This window comes from Callorhinus ursinus, unplaced genomic scaffold (assembly GCF_003265705.2).
Source record: "Callorhinus ursinus isolate GAN/ISIS: 27379988/994484 unplaced genomic scaffold, GSC_fseal_2.0 scaffold61, whole genome shotgun sequence".
Lineage (NCBI taxonomy): Eukaryota > Metazoa > Chordata > Mammalia > Carnivora > Otariidae > Callorhinus > Callorhinus ursinus.
In genome coordinates this window covers 5,544,370-5,561,666 of record NW_027397123.1, presented here as the reverse complement: position 1 = coordinate 5,561,666, position 17,297 = coordinate 5,544,370, and the positions used below count along the sequence as shown (strand labels likewise).

Genomic DNA, 17,297 nt, shown 5'->3' with positions numbered 1-17,297 from the left:
AGTAGGGTATTAAAGTCCCCTACTATTATTGTATTGCTGTCTATTTCTCCCTTTAGGTCTGTTAATATTTGCTTTATATATTTAGGTACTTCTGTGTTGGGTACATAAATATTTACAAATGTTATATCTTCTTATTGGATTGACCTCTTTATCATTATGTAATGCCCTTCTTTCTCTTACTACTGCTTTTATTTTAAAGTATATTTTGTCAGGTGTAAGTATAACTACTCTGGCTTTCTTTTGGTTTCCATAGAATATCTTTTTTCACCCCTTTATCTTCAGCCTACATGTGTCCTTACATCTGAAGTGAGTCTCTTGTAGGTAGCATATAAATGTGTCTTTTTTGTTTTAAATCCATTCAGCCACTCTATGTCTTTTGATTGGAGAATTTAGTCCATTTACATTTAAAGTAATTATTGACAGGTACATGCTTATTGACATTTTGTTCACTGGTTTCTGATTGTTTTTGGAGTTCTTCTTTGTTCTTCTTACTCTCTTCCTTTGTGGTTTGATGACTTCCTTAAGTGGGATGTTTATATTCCTTTCTCATTATCTTTTGTGTATTTCCTATAGATTTTTGCTTTTTGGTTACCATGAGGCTTACATATAGAAACTTATATCTATAATCGTCTACTTTAAGTTGATAACAACTTAAGTTTGATCCCATTGTAAGCTCATCATTATTATTCTCCCTACCCCAGTGTTTTATGTTTTACATCTTTTTTTATGTACCCCTTAACTAATTGCTGTAATCATACTTATTTTTACTACTTTTGTCTTTTAACCTTCATACTAGCTTTATGAGTGATTAAAGTGGATTAAGTGGGTATTTTTCTGAAAGGAAACATGGACTAAGCCCTATGTGGTCACAGTCGTGCTTGCGTGCATGTGTGCGTGTGTGTATATAGGTTTGGACATACTGATGTTAGCCCAAATGGGTATAGCTGGCATCATTTCACCTTGAAATGGTGTTCACAGAAGGAGGGTGAAGAGTACCTTCATTTTTTCTGAGTCCTGGCAGGCAATGGCCATCCTCATGTGGATGTTGCCCAGAGCCCTGGGTCTGGACTTGGCTGTGGGAAGGGCGGTGGGAGAAATGACATAGGAGAAAGCCTTAATGCAGCACCCAAACGGAATTTCCTCCCCTGCTAGAAGTTAGATCCAATTCACACCCTCGCGCAGCTTGAAGGCTGGCGCTGGCTCTGTTTGGTAACATCACAGCAAACGGCTGCTTCGTTGCTATTTTGGTTCTTGCCACTGCAGCTTCTTTCTGCACCTTTCAAGAAGTGTTCCTTCCTACTGGAAGACTGGGGTGCCAAGCTCCCCCAGCTCCTTCCCATTTTGGTAAATTAAGGAACAAATGGTGCCAAATTGTCCTCGTCTCTTTCACAAGATTATTCGTAACCAGCTTATTTTCTTTCCCTCTATTGAGTGAACGCATTAAAACTAAAATTAAATCATTACCCGAAGCACAGACTACGATCCTTTTCATAATTACATCCTCTTAATTGGCATCTGAGAGCCCAGCTCATTTTAATGTTTGCAGGAAAATGTCTCAGACACGTTTAATTTTTTTTTTTTTTAGGTTTAAAGGTCAACAAGAATATCTTACCTTAATTTGACAAGTGTGTAAGAAATAAGGTAAGACCAGTTTATGTTCTGGTAATGCACAAAGAAATCTATAAATCAAGCTGGGCGAATATTAGATGATGCCATATCGGAACCATCTGCCTTCATTCTCAAAAGAATCGATACCACAAAGAACGCACCGAAGATATAGTGATTTATGCCCTTGTGTCAGAGGAGAAATATTGGCCATTTTTCGAGTCACTTCATATGATCCTAAAACAACAGGGCCTGAGGGAAAGAATGAGAGTGACCATAACCCCACGCGTGTCGAGGAGCAAATCTGCTGCTTGGTGTTTGATTATCTCCGCTTGAGAAAGGGTGAGTCTGAGGTCCCTTCATGCCCTTGACTCTGCCGCCTCTGCTATTGTGTGTGGGAAGGCTGCCATGAGCGTTGAGGTGGCGTGGAAGGGAATTAACTGAATTGCATCTGGGTGATTGTTGCCAGGGGATGGAGGCTTAGAGCTTGGGGACCCTGGGTTTTCCATGTTAGCACGCTGCTTCAAACCCTGCCTTCCTTTTGAGAGCCTTCCCTGGTCTCCTTCATCACTGGCCTGGGAGGACATATAGCCTCCAGGAACTCCACCTTCTGGTATATTGGATGTTGGGGCCGGGTTCCCACCAAGATGTCTGCAAGGGGAACAGGGTGCTGTGGCTCTCGGTGGTGGGAAGAAAAGTCTCCGAGCAATTAGGGCTTGGAAAAACAAGTGACGTTGTCTTAACCACCTTCCCCAGAGGTGCTGGTCGACAGCAGGACTTCTCCAGGGAGACAGAGGAGGAGGAACAGGTCAGGTGAGCCTCAGGCAGGTGTATCCATCTCTGGCGAAGGAGAGGAGCCTTTATAAGGCTTGAAAAAGAACACTTCATGATTGGAGACATTTCCTTGCAGGAGGGGTGGTTCAAAGCATAAAAGTTTATTCTCATACTCCAGCTACAAGAAAACAAAGCTTTTCACAATTTTCCTGTTGGTTGGCTTCTGCAGAATGTCAAAGAAAAGAGAGTTGGCAGTGTCGCTCTCTGACACCCATGGTAGGTACATTGTGGACTGCCATTGTGTTTGCGTTGCCACATGTCCATGTCACGAACATCAGAAGCGGTTCCTGTTTTACCGTGAGGATGGGCTTTGAGGGAGTGTTTGATTTTTCTGTTTACTACAGAGCAGCCCAGAAGAGGGACTGTGAGCCTCTTACACCTCCGGTTTTATCCTTTCCAAGAGGCAAAGTTGGTCCTAACACTACAAGCTGGAAATCAAAGTCGGATCATTTCCATTGCCACAGGCACCAGTACACTGTGCTCATGACTTTTTTTGTGTGAAACAAACCCACAGACACATCATGCTTCTTGGAGCCTGGGCATGGCTAGATGCCTGGCCTGCCACACCACCCTCTGGCCGCCGGCCATGGAGGTCACATTGCCGTCTGTAGACCAAAATCGAGCACCAGGACTCCTGATTTTGCTTTTTTGTCTCTTTTGGGGTAGCTGATGATACTCGAGGCTCAGATCAAGGGCAGTTTATATCTATTGCAAAGATGGGGCACACCTTCCTTGAGGTGTTGGCAAACTCTGGGCAGGGATGCCAAACCGCCCCCATTCCTTAAATAGTGTTGGACCAAGGTGACATGAAATTTATTCTAAAACCTGTGGGTTTCATTTTTGCCTACAAAACATCGTTCTCTGCTTCACATGAAAGAAACTTGCAGTGTAACACATCATCAGGATCTGAAATGCTTGTCACCTGTGGGTACAAGCCCCTTGGTATCCTTAAGGACACAGACCCTTGCCTTATTGGAAACTCCCACAAAACCTACACCGAGGGCTGCCAGACCTTGCCTTGGAGAAGAAACAGAAACACAGCCTGGTGAAGTTCATTGCAAAGGCCAAACCAGCGACTTAGGGAGGGCAGCAGGTTGAAAGTTTTGCCAAAAGTCAAATGTATTATTTGGCTAGTAGTTGTTATGAATGGATGACAAAGGACCCCCTGCACACTACCTGGGTAGAGGTGACCTGTGGCTAAAAAGGTGGATCAGAGGAACTGTGGTTTTCCTGAGCCTTCGAGACCACTGATAGAATTGATTATTGTCTGAAGTGGAGTCAGATTTCTTCAAAGCAAATGAGCTTAATTGGAAAGTAATATTAGACTTCCATGATAGGTGTTCTTGCAATGCCAAACTCAAGACAAGGACTGTGTGTGTGTCTATGTGTCTGTTTGTGTGAATATAGAGAAAAACCTCACAAATATTTTCAGAATATGCTCCATCATTCCTTGGCAAGCTTCAGCTTCTGACAATTTTGCCAGTTTTTTAAAGAAGACTTCAACCTTGCTTGCAAAGTAATTAATTATGTACAGAAAGAAAAGGAAAGAAAAAAAAGAAACCAACCAAAAAAAAAAAAATCACCCACCGAAACCCAAGACCTCAAATGCCATGCTATTTTCCTAATTCTGCGACCATCTGACCGCCAGTGAGCTCACAGCACATCCTGAACTCTGGTCTGAACTGAAGTCGTCGGAGTACATGGTGAGCACATGGGCCAAAGACAGAAGGTACCATATTTTTTTAATCATCAGGGAAAAGACCAATTGCATTCAACTTTCAAAATTGATCATTCTGACATGCTTGGCATACTTAGCAGACAAGACTGAAATAGTTTAGCAAACACGGAATGTCAAAATAAATACTAACCCTTTTCCTGGGCATGACACGCACTAGCGGAGATAGCCCAAGGCCGGCGCTGGGGGCAGAGGCGGATGTGCCAAGAAAGGCTGCTCGATTTCCCTTCTTGATGAAGTGCTCAAGGGCCAGTTTCATGGAAGCCCTTCCCAGAAAGGTCACCGTCCTCTTTGGGGCTGCCTGTAGCCTGAGCTCCTGAGATATTCCCTGGAGAGCCCCGTTAGGAGCCTCCACGGCTCCTGTTTCTTGTTGACCTTCAGGCTTTGCTAGGCGATGTCCAAGAGTGGGTTGTTGCCTCCAGCTCCAGGTTGACAGACTTGCCTGGGAGAGAAGCACTTTGAGGAGCTCTGGTCATTTTCCCAAAGTAGTCACTAACACGATGGAGCAGTCCCTGTGTGCCAGGTACTCCTCCTTATTGCTCCGATAGTCCTTAGGACAATTTGCGAGGTAGCCATTATTACCCCCATTCTGCAGGTGGGGAAACTGAGGCACAAGAGCTGAAGCAGCTTGCCCAGAGTGACATGGTCAATGCCTCATGGAGCCAGGATTTGGAACCCAGGGTGCCAGACGACTCCAGAGCCCTCTTCCCAGTCCTCGCCGATTGTCTATATCCCATGTCCATTTCACCCACGTGTACCAAGCCGCTGACTTCCCTTGCACTTCTGGCTCTGGAAATGAGTGACTTACAGGGGTGCCTGGGTGGCTCAGATGGTTGAGTGTTTGCCTTCAACTCAGGTCATGATCTCCAGGTCCTGGGATCGAGCCCCATCTCGGGCTCCCAGCTCAGCAGGGAGTCTGCTTCTCCCTCTCCCACTCCCCCTGCTTGTGTTCGCTCTCTCTGTGTGTCTCTCTCTCTCAAATAAATAAATAAATCTTAAAAACAAAACAAAACTCCCTGGGCACCTGCATGGCTCAGATGGTTGAGCATCTGACTTCAGCTCAGGTCATGATCTCCATCCAGGTCCTGGGATCGAGTCCCATATTAGACTCCCTGCTCAGTGGAGAGTCTGCTTCTCCCTCTCTCTCTGCTGCTCCCCCTGCTTGTGCTCTCTCTGTCTCTGTCTCTCTCTCAAATGAATAAATGAAATCTTAAAAAAAAAAAAAAAGAGTGACTTACAGATTTTTCAGGATCCAGAACACTCACGTCAGAAAATCTCATGGCCAGCAAGTAGACCGAAGACACATACTGATATCAGAGCATTAAAGTAAAAACATGTAATTTTCAATGTCAAAATAAAGTCCTCTGGTAAAAGTGCCAATTCTCATAAGAATGGCAGACCCGCATGTTCACATCACAGCTGAAATCTCTCACCCAGACTAATTTCTTCCCTGGCATTCCTGCTTTTGCCCTTGTCTACCTATGTGGCCAGAGGGGTTCTGCTGCAATCCAAGCCAGATAATGCACCCATTTTACTCACAGTAAAAGTCAACTTCTTTTCAGTGGCCCACCTGACAGGCCCTGCATTACTTCTCTGTGTCTCCTTTCCCTCTTTTTTATGCTCACTCCTCTGCAGACACACTGGGTGTCAGGAATGCTCCCACCCCAGGGACTTTGCACAGGTTGTTCCCTAGATATCCACATGGTTCAAATATCACCTTCTCGGTGAGGCCTCCTTCTACACGCTTAGGTCTTGAGACCTGCCTCTAGCCTCCAGCCCCCCAGTCCCCCTCATTCTGCTCTGTTTTTCTTTTCTTCATAGCATTTATCACCTGTCATGTTAAAATAATTTGCTAATTTGTTTATAGTACTTATAGTACTGTCTCTCTGCTGGTTGGAATTTAATTCTATGAGGGCAGGATCTTTGTTCTGTTGACGATGGATCCCAATTGCTTAGAACAGTGCCAGGCACCTAGTAGGTGCTCATTAAATGTTTACCACACGTCTGGTTACCTCTGGAGGGAGGGGAGGGGTAAGTAACAAGAAGGGGTGCAAAGGAGACTCCACCTATTGGTCCTTATTTTATTCTTTAAGTTGACAGTGCACTGGTGGTTTTTTTTTTTTTTAAAGATTTTATTTATTTATTTGAGAGAGAGAATGAGAGCGAAAGCACATGAGATGGGGGGAGGGTCAGAGGGAGAAGCAGGGAGCCCCATGCGGGACTCGATCCAGGGACTCCAGGATCATGACCTGAGCCGAAGGCAGTCGCTTAACCAATTGAGCCACCCAGGCGCCCGGTTCTTTTTTTTTTTTTTTTGAAAGAGAGAGTGCACACACGCGTGCGAGCAGGATTGGGGATGGGGAGAGGGAGAGAGAGAATCTTAAGCAGGCTCCATGCCCAGCACAGAGCCAACACGGGGCTCGATCTCACGACCCTAAAATCATGACCTGAGCAGAAATCAAGAGTCCGACGCCCAACTGACTGAGCCCCCCAGGCGCCCCCTTCAGATTCTTTATATTTTTATATCTCTGAAATGTTTCATTTTGAAGAATCAAACAGGGTCAAAAAGGCTTGCGCCCCCTCTGTTTGCCAGGGGAGAGCTGGAAAGAGGAATGCTGTTGCCCGAGCCACCAGGAAGGGTGACGCCAGAACGGGAAAGTGTCGGTTTCAGGAATCTGGCCAAAGACATCAGATGGAGGGCTCCTCTGGGTCGGCATTCACCTGAGCAGGACAGAACTCAGAGCTTGGCTCAGTGACATCCTGTGGCCCCATCAGATCCCCACATCCTCAAAAGGAAAGCCAGTTTCCGGATTTGTCTTTCATCACGTTTGGCTTACGTCCGTGACACTGAAGGAGTGAGCGTCTCGGCTGCAGGGGAAACTGGCCCAGCGCAGGGCCTGTGGTGTACGGGTGTACGAGCCTGGCGAGTTTGTCCAGGCTCTCAGCGGGGCGGACACATCTCATCCCCACACACACCGGGCAGCCTTAGGGCCCCTGGGGAGTGCGGTTCCTTCAGAGGAGCACCAATGATCAGGCCAGACAGGAAAACAAGTGGCCAGGACTGGGATGAGTGAATATTCATTTGGAAATGTCAGTGCACAAGGGGAGATTATGTCTGCGGGTGACTTGCCTGGCAGGATCGATTCAGGACCTGAGGTGAATCCGATGTCTCCAAGGGCTGAGGGCTCGGGCCTGGGATCCTGGGGAGCGTGGGGGAAAGGGGGCCTGAGAACATCTGGAGCAGCGAGGTCAGACATTTCCCGGCTGTCCCGCCCCTCCTCACAGATCTTGAGATGCTGATTGAAGCTGGGGCTGCCTGTGTTTATGGGGTGTGTGGGTATCCTGCCGCACAGTGGCCATCAGGCCTGGGGACACCTGTATGCATGGCTAGGGGTTGAAGGACCTCAGAACACACGGTTGCTGGGGGCGAAGGGGCCTGCTGAGCTTGCCTCAGTGCGAGGGTCCACCTCCCTCCTGGGCGCACTGCGGGCCTGGGGCCAGGGGAGGCTGGGAGATTGGGACCAGGATCCTGTCTCCTCACCTTGCGGTGGGTTGGATGGATGTTTAGATGCACCCACTTCACCCCAGGAGCCCTGGTCCCCGGCTGGAAGCATCCTAAGCAGAGGTGAGAGGTCATTGCCACTGGCCTGGGAAGCCAGGACCCCTGCCAGCCTGTTGTCAGGTGCACTGTCCCCTGGGTGTGTTCTGCCCCTCCCCCCCCAGCCAATTAACCATCTGCAGGAGCTGCTATCGGCATGGGGGAGGGCCGCAGTCCCACTTTTCTGTGCAGACTGCTTAGCTAATGAGGGGGTTTGTGAAATTTTTAATTATGGCTTCCATGCCTGGCTTAATTATTTGCATATGGCTTTTACAAGTGAGAAGAGGGTGCCTGCGTGCAGTGCTTCTCCTCAGCCCCACATTTGACTTTAATTAAAGGCAGAACCTGAGGTCTTTCCATCACTAATGATCGTGGAAAATTAGCTTCCAATTCCCAGGGGTCGCCAGAGTGCTGCACCCTGAGGCGGAGAGGGGACGGAGGGGGAAGCAGAGCGGGAGGTACAGATGGCAGATGGCCCTGCTGGCCTGCCACTTTGGACCCCCTCTCCAGCCTACCTGCCCCCACCCCCGCCTGCCCTCCAACACCCCCTCCCCTGTGGAAAAGGGGGCCTTGCTCGCCCCTGCCAGGAAGGAGGGCTGACCCCAGGCAGCAGCTGGTGGGGGGGAGCGCCTCTGAGCTGGGGGTGACGGTCATTGGTGATCATCCTTGTGACCACAGGGCAAAGGGATGGGAACTCCTGAAATGCCCACAAGCTTGTGCACGTGCGAGAACACATGTCCCCGCACACTCATGCTCACCCAGACACACAGACATGAGCCCTCACTCTCTTCATTCGCAGGACGGGGTCACAGGTGCGTCTGCATGCTCCCACACGCATGTGCTCACAGGTGAGCTGAGGGCTCTCGCAGAGGCCGGGGTCCGCATGGGAGCCAGCAGGCTACTGCTGCGGGCAGGACATGGCTGTGTTGGGAGGCCAGGCCAACCGAGTGGGCTCAGGGAGGGCTTCCGAGAGGGACGGAGTGGCCCTGAGCCCTTGCCCGCTGACAGACTGGGTCTGTGCCATCACAGGTCCAAAGTGCGGCTCCCCCGGTCACAGGCGGCAGGGTTAATCCTGGGACGCAGGGCGGCGAGTGGCAGACAGCACTTCTCGGACCTAGACCTGAATTCAAATGTGCCTTCTTCACTTCCCCACAGTGTGGCCTTGAGCAAGTTACTCAGCCTCCCTGAGCCTGTTTCCTCATCTGTAAAATGGGGGTCCTAGTTTTTCATGCAGCTTTTGTCCATAGGGGACTCGGTGGCCAACTCCGTGTCACGCCTTCCCCTTGTCTCCTGGGCTTTGAGTTTGGAGGCGCTGACCCCACCCCCGGCTCCAAGAAGGGCAGTTTCATCCCACTGGTCCCAGGCCTGCACCCACCAGTGTGGGGCATTCCCCCAACCCCAGGCACTGAGTCAGGGAGGTGCCATCGGCTCAGGGTCCAGGAGCTTTGTTCCACGGTTAGGGACCAGGGCTCCCCCTCTCCTGCCGGATGTAGCGAGGATGCCCATAGGCCGGACTATGGTTGCAGCCATCAAACTACCGTGCAGAAGCCATCCGAGGATAAGAGCTGCCCGAGGACAGAGGAATGGAGCCTCAGGAAGGATCTGGGTCCCAGTGGCTCTGGGGAGCTACAGGATTCCCACTGAGATAGGGTTTCTGTTATTCATCTCCCAGCACAAACAACCTGCTTGTCACAGGCCTTGTGTCAAATGCTGGCCTGACACTGTCTACACAGTTGATGAGAACCACTGAGGCAGGCAGGAGCTGGGCTCCTGGCAGCAGGCTCGCTATGTTCCCCACCCCACCGCCCAGGATGGTGCCGTGCACGACAGGGCTGAGCATTCTCCACAGGGTCGGGTAGGTTTTAAAAATGTGTATTGCTTGCCAGTTTGAGAATCAAGAAATTCCAAGTGGTACTTGGCTTGGGCTGCTGTAACAGCATACCACAAACGAGGGGGGTTCAGCAGCCGAAATGTGTTGCCTTTCAGTCCTGGAGGCTGGAAGTCTGGCCCCGTCTGAGGGTGGTGAAGGGAGAGATCTGTTCCAGGCCTCTCCCCTAGATTCGGGGGGGGGGTGTGTGTGCAGGTAATCTTTGGCATTCTTTGGCTTGTAGATCTCTGCCTTTACCCTCATGTGGCATTCTCCCTGTGTGCATGTCTGTGCAGATTTCCCCTTTTTGTAACACCACCGGTCATATTAGGTTAGGGGTTCAGCCCACTCCAGTGTGACCTCCTCTTAGCTCGTTACCTCTGATAACCCTTTTCCCAAATGAGGTCATAGTCTGAGGTACCAGGGGTTAGGACTCCATCGTGTGAATTTGGCAGGGGCGACACAGTTCAACCCATAACAGGTGCATAGGAGTGTGACTGTGCATGCGTGCGTGTATCCTGTGCCACTGCAGTGACTGTCCTCCAGGCAGGGGCAGATGTCCTGTGCTGGAAGCCCGTGTTTCTGCGTGAGCGCCATCCTATTACAGAGCTGTAGGGAGCAGCTCCTGACCAGTGAGGTTGCTGCAGCCTCCCTCCACACCAGCTGACTCACAGGCTTTTTCTCCTCTCAGCTGCTTTTGCACAAAATTCCTTGAATCATTTTTATCCAGAGGTCAGGTGCCTTTCTCCAGTCTGGGCAATGCTTTTTGTGGCTGCAGTGGCAATGGGTGGAGCCCTGGCCAAATGCAGCTTGGACATGAGTTTATATTGGCTCGGGTAGGTTTGAAAAATGTGTGTTGCTTGCCGGTTTGAGAATTGAGAAATTTCAAGTTAAAAATCCAGGTTTCCAGGGAGCCTGGGTAGCTCAGTCCTTTAAACATCCAACTCTTGATTTCAGCTCAGGTCAGGATCTCAGGGTCACGAGATCAAGCCCTGTGTTGGGTTCTCCCTGCTCAGCAGGAAATCTGCTTGAGATTCTCTCCCTCTCCCCCCTTCAAATAAATAAATAAATAAAAATCTTTTTAAGAATCTGGGTTTCCAAATTGGATGATCTGAAGACCTGAAGGCTACCAAGGGTCATTGGCTATGTCATTCTGAAAATAGTTTTCATTATAAAAGTGTCATATAGTTAGTATAGGAAATGGACTGCTTCCAACAAGTGCGTTCACTGAAGACCAATGATTGGCCACTCCGGATCTCATCATGAAAATGTGTATTTCTACCTGTGTCTTTCTCCTTGAAGCAACCATGCAAGAAATTAGGGCTTAAGTGCCCCTTCATTGACACGGTGACAAAAGACCATGGGTAGGACCTTCATGGATGCCATTCTGCTGTAGGGTGCTCCCAGTCAGCTGAGTGCTGCCTACATCCTTGGCCCAGCAAACATACCATAGAATAGCATGTCCAGGGACCGTAAAGACTTAGCACCTTTTTTATCTGTGTCCTTGAGGTCGAGAGATGAGAACTCAGGGACATGGGACAGCAGAAAAGAGGCGGAAGGTTCAGGGAAAGAAAAACCAGACCCCCTTTTGTGTTGTTCAAGGTAAGCAATGAAGTCAGCAAAACTGTTTGGAGATCAGAGCAAGACTACCTGTAGAGGAGTATGTGCCCTGCTGGGAGAGGACTGGGACCCAGTGGCCCACCCCACCCATCCTGAACCTCTTCCCTCTACCAAGGACAGCAAGAAAGAGCCCAGAGCTCTTTTCCTTTACACTAGCCTCTCACCTGTGTTAGAGGAAAGCTCAGGGGCTCTGGGAACACACAGGAGGGTGCCTCACCTGGCCTGGGGGCCATCAGGAAATGATGAGAAATGAGGCTGAAGATAGGAGAACAGCAGACACTGGATACTCAGTGGGCCTTGTGGGATATGCTAAGACATTCCAACTTGGACCACTGGGCAACTGGGGGCCCTCAGACCCTTTGGAACAAGGGAGTGACAGCAACTGTCCTATGGGGACTGGAGTGGAGATTGGGAGCTGTCCAGGCCTCCGGTGCTGAATCAGCCTCACTGAGGGGCTGGGGAAAAAAAGATGAACAGGAAATACCCAAGAGGCCAAGTCTACAGCTGGAGTGGGTGGGCCCAAATTTCTGGCTTTCCAACACCCTGTAGTGAAAGAGCGGGAAAGCACTGGAGGGTCAGTGGGGTACTCGAAGCACAGGATGTCCGCTGGAGGGAGACATGAGGCAGAGCTTCAGGGAGAAGACAGGCTCCTGTCATGCATAGCCACTCATTAGAACTTCCAGGTTACTCACAGCTCTAGCCCCCTCCTGGCCGCCTGAGGGAGACCCAATTCTCCACAACCAGGATAGGGCCCAGATCGCTTTGCCATATTCTTAGTCTTTGAGCCCTCAGGATGGAAGACACCAGGTGTTCTGAGGAGAGCTCCAGGGAAAATCATGCTGGACTAGTGAGGACCAAGAATGTGATGGCTAGCCATGGATCTTAAAGAGGCCAGCCCACTCCCAAAGAGGATGGCCATGCATGCACACTGTGCGGACACACAGGGCACACCTGCTGGACTCCACATGACCTCAACCCAAAGGACTGAACTGGTCCCAATGTGCAAGCATCCCTTCCCCTTCTCCCTCCTCTTCCTAGCTCTGTCCTTGCTCACCACACATTGCCTGAGCACCTACTCTGTCCCAGGCATTCTTGGCAGCTGGGAACACAAAGGCAAGTCCTCTGGGGCCTCCCTGTGCCAGCCACAAGGAGAGGGATTCCGTGGAAGAAAGCCAAACCTCCTTGCCATTCTCTCTTCCTCTGGAGTCTATGGATTGCCGTTTGCAGCTTGGAGGCAGCTACACCCTGCCAGGGGCCAGGGCATTCTGGGTTTACTCATACACTCCTTTCTGTCCATATTATACCCCAACTTTCAATTTTGAGAAGTAAATATGCAATTTTTTCCTCCCTGTAATTTTCCCTGCTGTGGCTGTGGATGTCAAAGCAGCTGGAAAATGTGAATAGCTTAGTGCTTTCTAAAAGTAAAAGGAGGCTGTGTGGCATCATACATCGTCTTCTGCTCTTGGCAAGATCCAGCAGCTCTGCTTGGTGGCGGCGACGGGGGGAGATGCTCTCCAGGCTGTACTGTCAGGGGGACTTTTAACCCAAATAATCCATGCCCCCGCCTTCCATTAGCAATGAGATAATCGCCAAGAACTAAGCATGTGTGTGCACACACGTGTGTGTGTTGCAGGGGTATTGGCAGAGGTGAGGTGAGGGTATCTGCTTACGCGGTCAGACTTTCCATGTGTTCCTCTGGAGACTTTCAGACCTTCATGTCTCAATACCTGAAGGTCAGGACAGTCTGACCTATGCTTTTGTTTGGGAGAAGGCATGAATGGGGTGCGGAGAGGCAAGATTTGAGTCAGGTAGATCTGGGATGGCGTATGTGGAATGTAACCTTAGTCATGTTTAGTCTCTCTGGGTCTTAATTTCATCGTCTGTAAAATGGTGGTAGACTTGGAGATGTGCTGTCCAGATCCCCTCCGGAAAGGACTCACTGACCACCCACAGGACATGTGGTCAGCAGCCATCTCCCAGCTGTCAGCTACTTCAGGATCTGCTTTGGCTGCAACAAAGTGTCCTTTCTGGGGTCGTGCCTTTCCCTGGGCATGCCACATCCAGGGACTAAGTAGGGTGATGCATGAAGGTGCAGCCATTTCTGCCTGCTAGGGGGACACTCCCGTGGGCTACACCTACTTCAGTGTTCCCCACCCAGCCTGGGTTGGACCTGCATCCCTGTCTAGCCTCTTCTGCTTGCTCTGGCTTCCTCCCTTTTCCCTTCACAGATTTTGATCCTGAATAAACGTTTTGTACCCTAAACTCCATCTCCACATCTCCTTACAGAGAACCAAACCTGTGTCGAATAGGGATAATGATTTTACTTCAAGAGGTTATTGTTCAAAAGCTAAATGGGATGTTTATATAGTATCCAGCATGCTACCTGGAAAGTTAACAAAGCATGATATATATCTATGCCTTTTCCCTGCCCTAAAAACTATGACACTAAATCCCATCCAGGCCTTGAGCAGTCGTTCATAGCCTATGCTCTGTAATATTGGCTTGGAGAAAGTGCCCCTGAAAGTCTGTGCTGCCTAAGTTTGAGGGCCTGGCAGAGGACTCTGGAGCCAGTCTTGTCCCTGTGAAGTTCATTATCCATGGATCACATCAGCCCTCTTCAAGGTTCCTTATTGAAAAGAAATTGAGCATGCAAATGCTCTTTTATCATAATCACCATGTATCCACAGGGTAATTCATAAAAGAGCTGGAAATATATTGAAATTCAATATTGTTTGAGTCCAAATCAATATTAATAATTGTTTGCATTTTTAAAGTGCAATTTGCAATTGAAAAATGCACAAAGATCAACCAGTAGTTGCTAACACATCAAATTTTCCTATTAAAGGCATAGTCTCTTAACTTTAAAATGTTTCTTATACACAAAGGATGGTGCTGATCCATGAAAATGGTTATCTATTATTTACGTGCACAACATTAGAATTTGCTTCCATTATGCATGAGTTGAAAGATCAGTTACTTTTAAGTTCTTGATTTTTAAGAAATTAAACCGTTCATTTTGAGATAATTTTAGATTCACGTAACAGTTGTAAGAAATAATACGGAGTAATCTCAATGTGCCCTTTTTCCTGTTTTCCCCAGTACATCTTGTAAAACTATAGTACAGTATCACAATGAGGATATTGACATTGATAGTCAAGATAGAGGACATCTCCGTCACCACAAGGATTCCTCATGTTGCCCTTTTAAGTTCTTTAAAAATTGAAGATATTTATTTATTTATATTTATTTATTTATTTATTTGAGAGAGAGAGAGAGAGAGAGCGCATGTGAGTGGGGGGAGGGGCAGAGAGAGAATCTCAAGCAGACTCCCCGTGGAGCACAGAGTCCAACATGGGGCTTAGTCCCACGAACTATGAGATCAAGACCTGAGCTGAAACCAAGAGTCAGATGCTTAACTGGTTGAGCCATCCAGGTGCCCCCCAAATTGAAGATTTTTAAATGACAAAGGTGACTGTGGGTACATTGGGATCCCCGTCATTAGCCCTATGGTTGATTTCTGCCTTGAAATGAATTGTATCACTAAATGAGGCACGGTCTCAGCTGGGCTCAGTGTAGATGTTGAAACAGAGAGCAATGGTCATGTAGGGAGGGAGTGGCCTCAGGGGGGCTCACCTCAGCCCAACAGGCCTCAGGGGAGCAAGGCTTTGTGGCTCAGAAAGAACCTGAGAACACAATTTCCAGTTTTACACTTGCATCAGAGGCCTTTGCTTCCTCCACAAGGACAGAGTTGTCTTAAAGGGAAAGAGCTTGACGGCTTTGGTCTGTAGGAGCCCAGCAGTGATCCAGATTTGTGGCAAGGGATGGGTGGTAGGTGTGCATAAGGGATGTCTTAGCTGAAAGGCCTCCTGCTCTGCCTGAAAATGGCCTTGTGCAAATGAAATTCACAAAAACACCTTTCTGTTTTGACATTTGTCTCACACCAGACTGCAAGGAACTTGGGAACCCATCTACAATGGATATTTTCGGTGCAGGCTGATTCTGAGATTAGGAAATCAAGTCGTGAGGGTCCCACAGCTTTGAGGTACAGCCAGGCTAGAACCTGGGCTCCCCACTCTGAGCCTGGTGTCCATCTCATGACATCTGACTACTTTGTTCAGGCTGCCTGGGCCACAAACCCAGCTCTCCTGTGTCATGGTCACGTGTCACACGGGCGTGAACTTGACCCCTCTCTGGTCCTCAGCTCCTGGACCCACTTGCAGTCGTCTGTGTGATGAGAGAAACTAACAGGCAGAGGGTGGCTTCTGCTCAGTTTCAACCTTTAGTTTGCTTTTGTTGATTTTTTTTTACTGTGGTAAAATATATATAATATAAATTTACTGTTTTTTTTTAAGTTTTTATTTATTTATTCATTTAAGTAATCTGTATACCCAACCTGGGGCTCGAACTCACAACTCCAAGATCAGGAGTCACATGCACCTTTGACTGAGCCAGCCATGCACCCCTAAAATATACTATTTTAATCATTTTAAGTCCAGAGGCATGAAATACATTCACATTGTTGTGCAGCCATCACCACCACCCATCTTCAGAACCTCCTTCAACTTCCCCAGCTGAAACTCTGTACCCATTAATTAATAACGCCCTATCCCTCCTCCCCTGGTAACACAATTCTACATTCTGCCTCTGAATCTGACTGTGTGGAATCATACGGTGTTTGTCCCACTGCACTTGGCTAGTTTCACATAACACAATGTCCTCAGTGCTCATCTATGTTGTAGCATGTGTTGTGTTTGACTTGTTTGTGTGTTCATTTGTTTTGTTTTTAGATTCCACATGTAAGTGAAATCATATGGTATTTGTCTTTCTTAGCCTGCATTATTTCACTTAACATAATATCCTGTAGTTGCATCCCTGTTACAAATGGCAAGATCTCATTCTTTTTTATAGATGAATAACATTCCATTGTGTGCTTGTGTGTGTGTTTATGTGTGTATACACAATATCTTTATCCATTCATCTATTGATGGACACTTGGGTTACTTCCGCATCTTGGTTATTGCAAAAAATGCTGTCATGAACATAGGGATGCATATTATCTTTTTGAATGACTTGTTTTCATTTTCTTTGGGCAAATACCAAGAAGCAGAAGTGCTAGGTCATATAGTATTTCTATTTTTAATTTTTTGAGGAAACTCCATACTGTTTCAAATAGTGGCTGCACCAATTTACATTCCTACCAACCGTGCATGAGGGTTCCTTTTTCTCCACATCCTTGCCAGCATTTGCTGTTTCTTGTGTTTTTTATTTTAGCCATTGTGACAGGTGTGAGGTGATATCTCATTATGGTTTTGATTTGCATTTCCCTGCTGATTACTGATGTTGAGCATCTTTTCATGTGTCTGTTGGCCATCTGTATGTCTTCTTTGGAAAAATGTCTATGTGGGTCCTCTGCCCATTTTTAAATTGAATTATTTGTGGGTTTTTGTATTGAGTTGTATGAGAGCTTTATATATTTTTGATACTAACCCCTTATCAGATATATCATTTGCAAAGATCTTCTCTCATTCAGTAGGTCGCCTTTTCATTTTGTTGATGGTTTCCTTCATTGTACAAAAGCTTTTTCATTTGATGTAGTCCCAGTTGTTTGTTTTGCTTTTGTTTCCTTTGACTGGGGAAACATATCTAGAAAAATATTGCTAAGTGGTGCCTAAGTGGCTCAGTTGGTTTAGCATCTGTCTTTGGCTCAGATCATGGTGCCAGGGTCCTGGGATCGAGCCCCCACATTGGGCTCCCTGCTCAGCAGGGAATCTGCTTCTCCCTCTCCCTTTGCCACTTCCCCTGGTCATGCTCTCTCGCACTCTCTATCAAATAAATAAATATTTAGGGGCGCCTGGGTGGCTCAGTCATTAAGTGTCTGCCTTCAGCTCGGGTCATGATCCCAGGGTCCTGGGATCGAGCCCTGCATCGGGCTCCCTGCTCCGCAGGAAGCCTGCTTCTCCCTCTCCCACTCCCCCTGCTTGTGTTCCTGCTCTTGCTATCTCTCTCTGTCAAATAAATAAATAAAATCTTTAAAAAAT

General features: G+C 47.9%; 1 protein-coding gene across 4 annotated transcripts in view; it reads left to right on the top strand.

Annotated features, from left to right (window-relative positions):
- The window catches only part of CHST8 (carbohydrate sulfotransferase 8), a 126,424-nt gene that overhangs the window by 35,306 nt on the left and 73,821 nt on the right, over positions 1-17,297 (top strand). Inside the window, exon 2 of one of the 4 annotated variants that reach the window (XM_073885425.1) lies at positions 1,586-1,641. The exons of 1 other annotated variant lie outside the window; for it this stretch is intronic. The gene's annotated coding sequence lies outside the window, so the exon portion shown is untranslated. Of the gene's footprint in view, positions 1-1,585; positions 1,948-8,599; positions 8,621-17,297 lie in introns of those variants that run through there. 2 more of the 4 variants (XM_025854650.2, XM_073885426.1) reach the window with 2 other exon arrangements.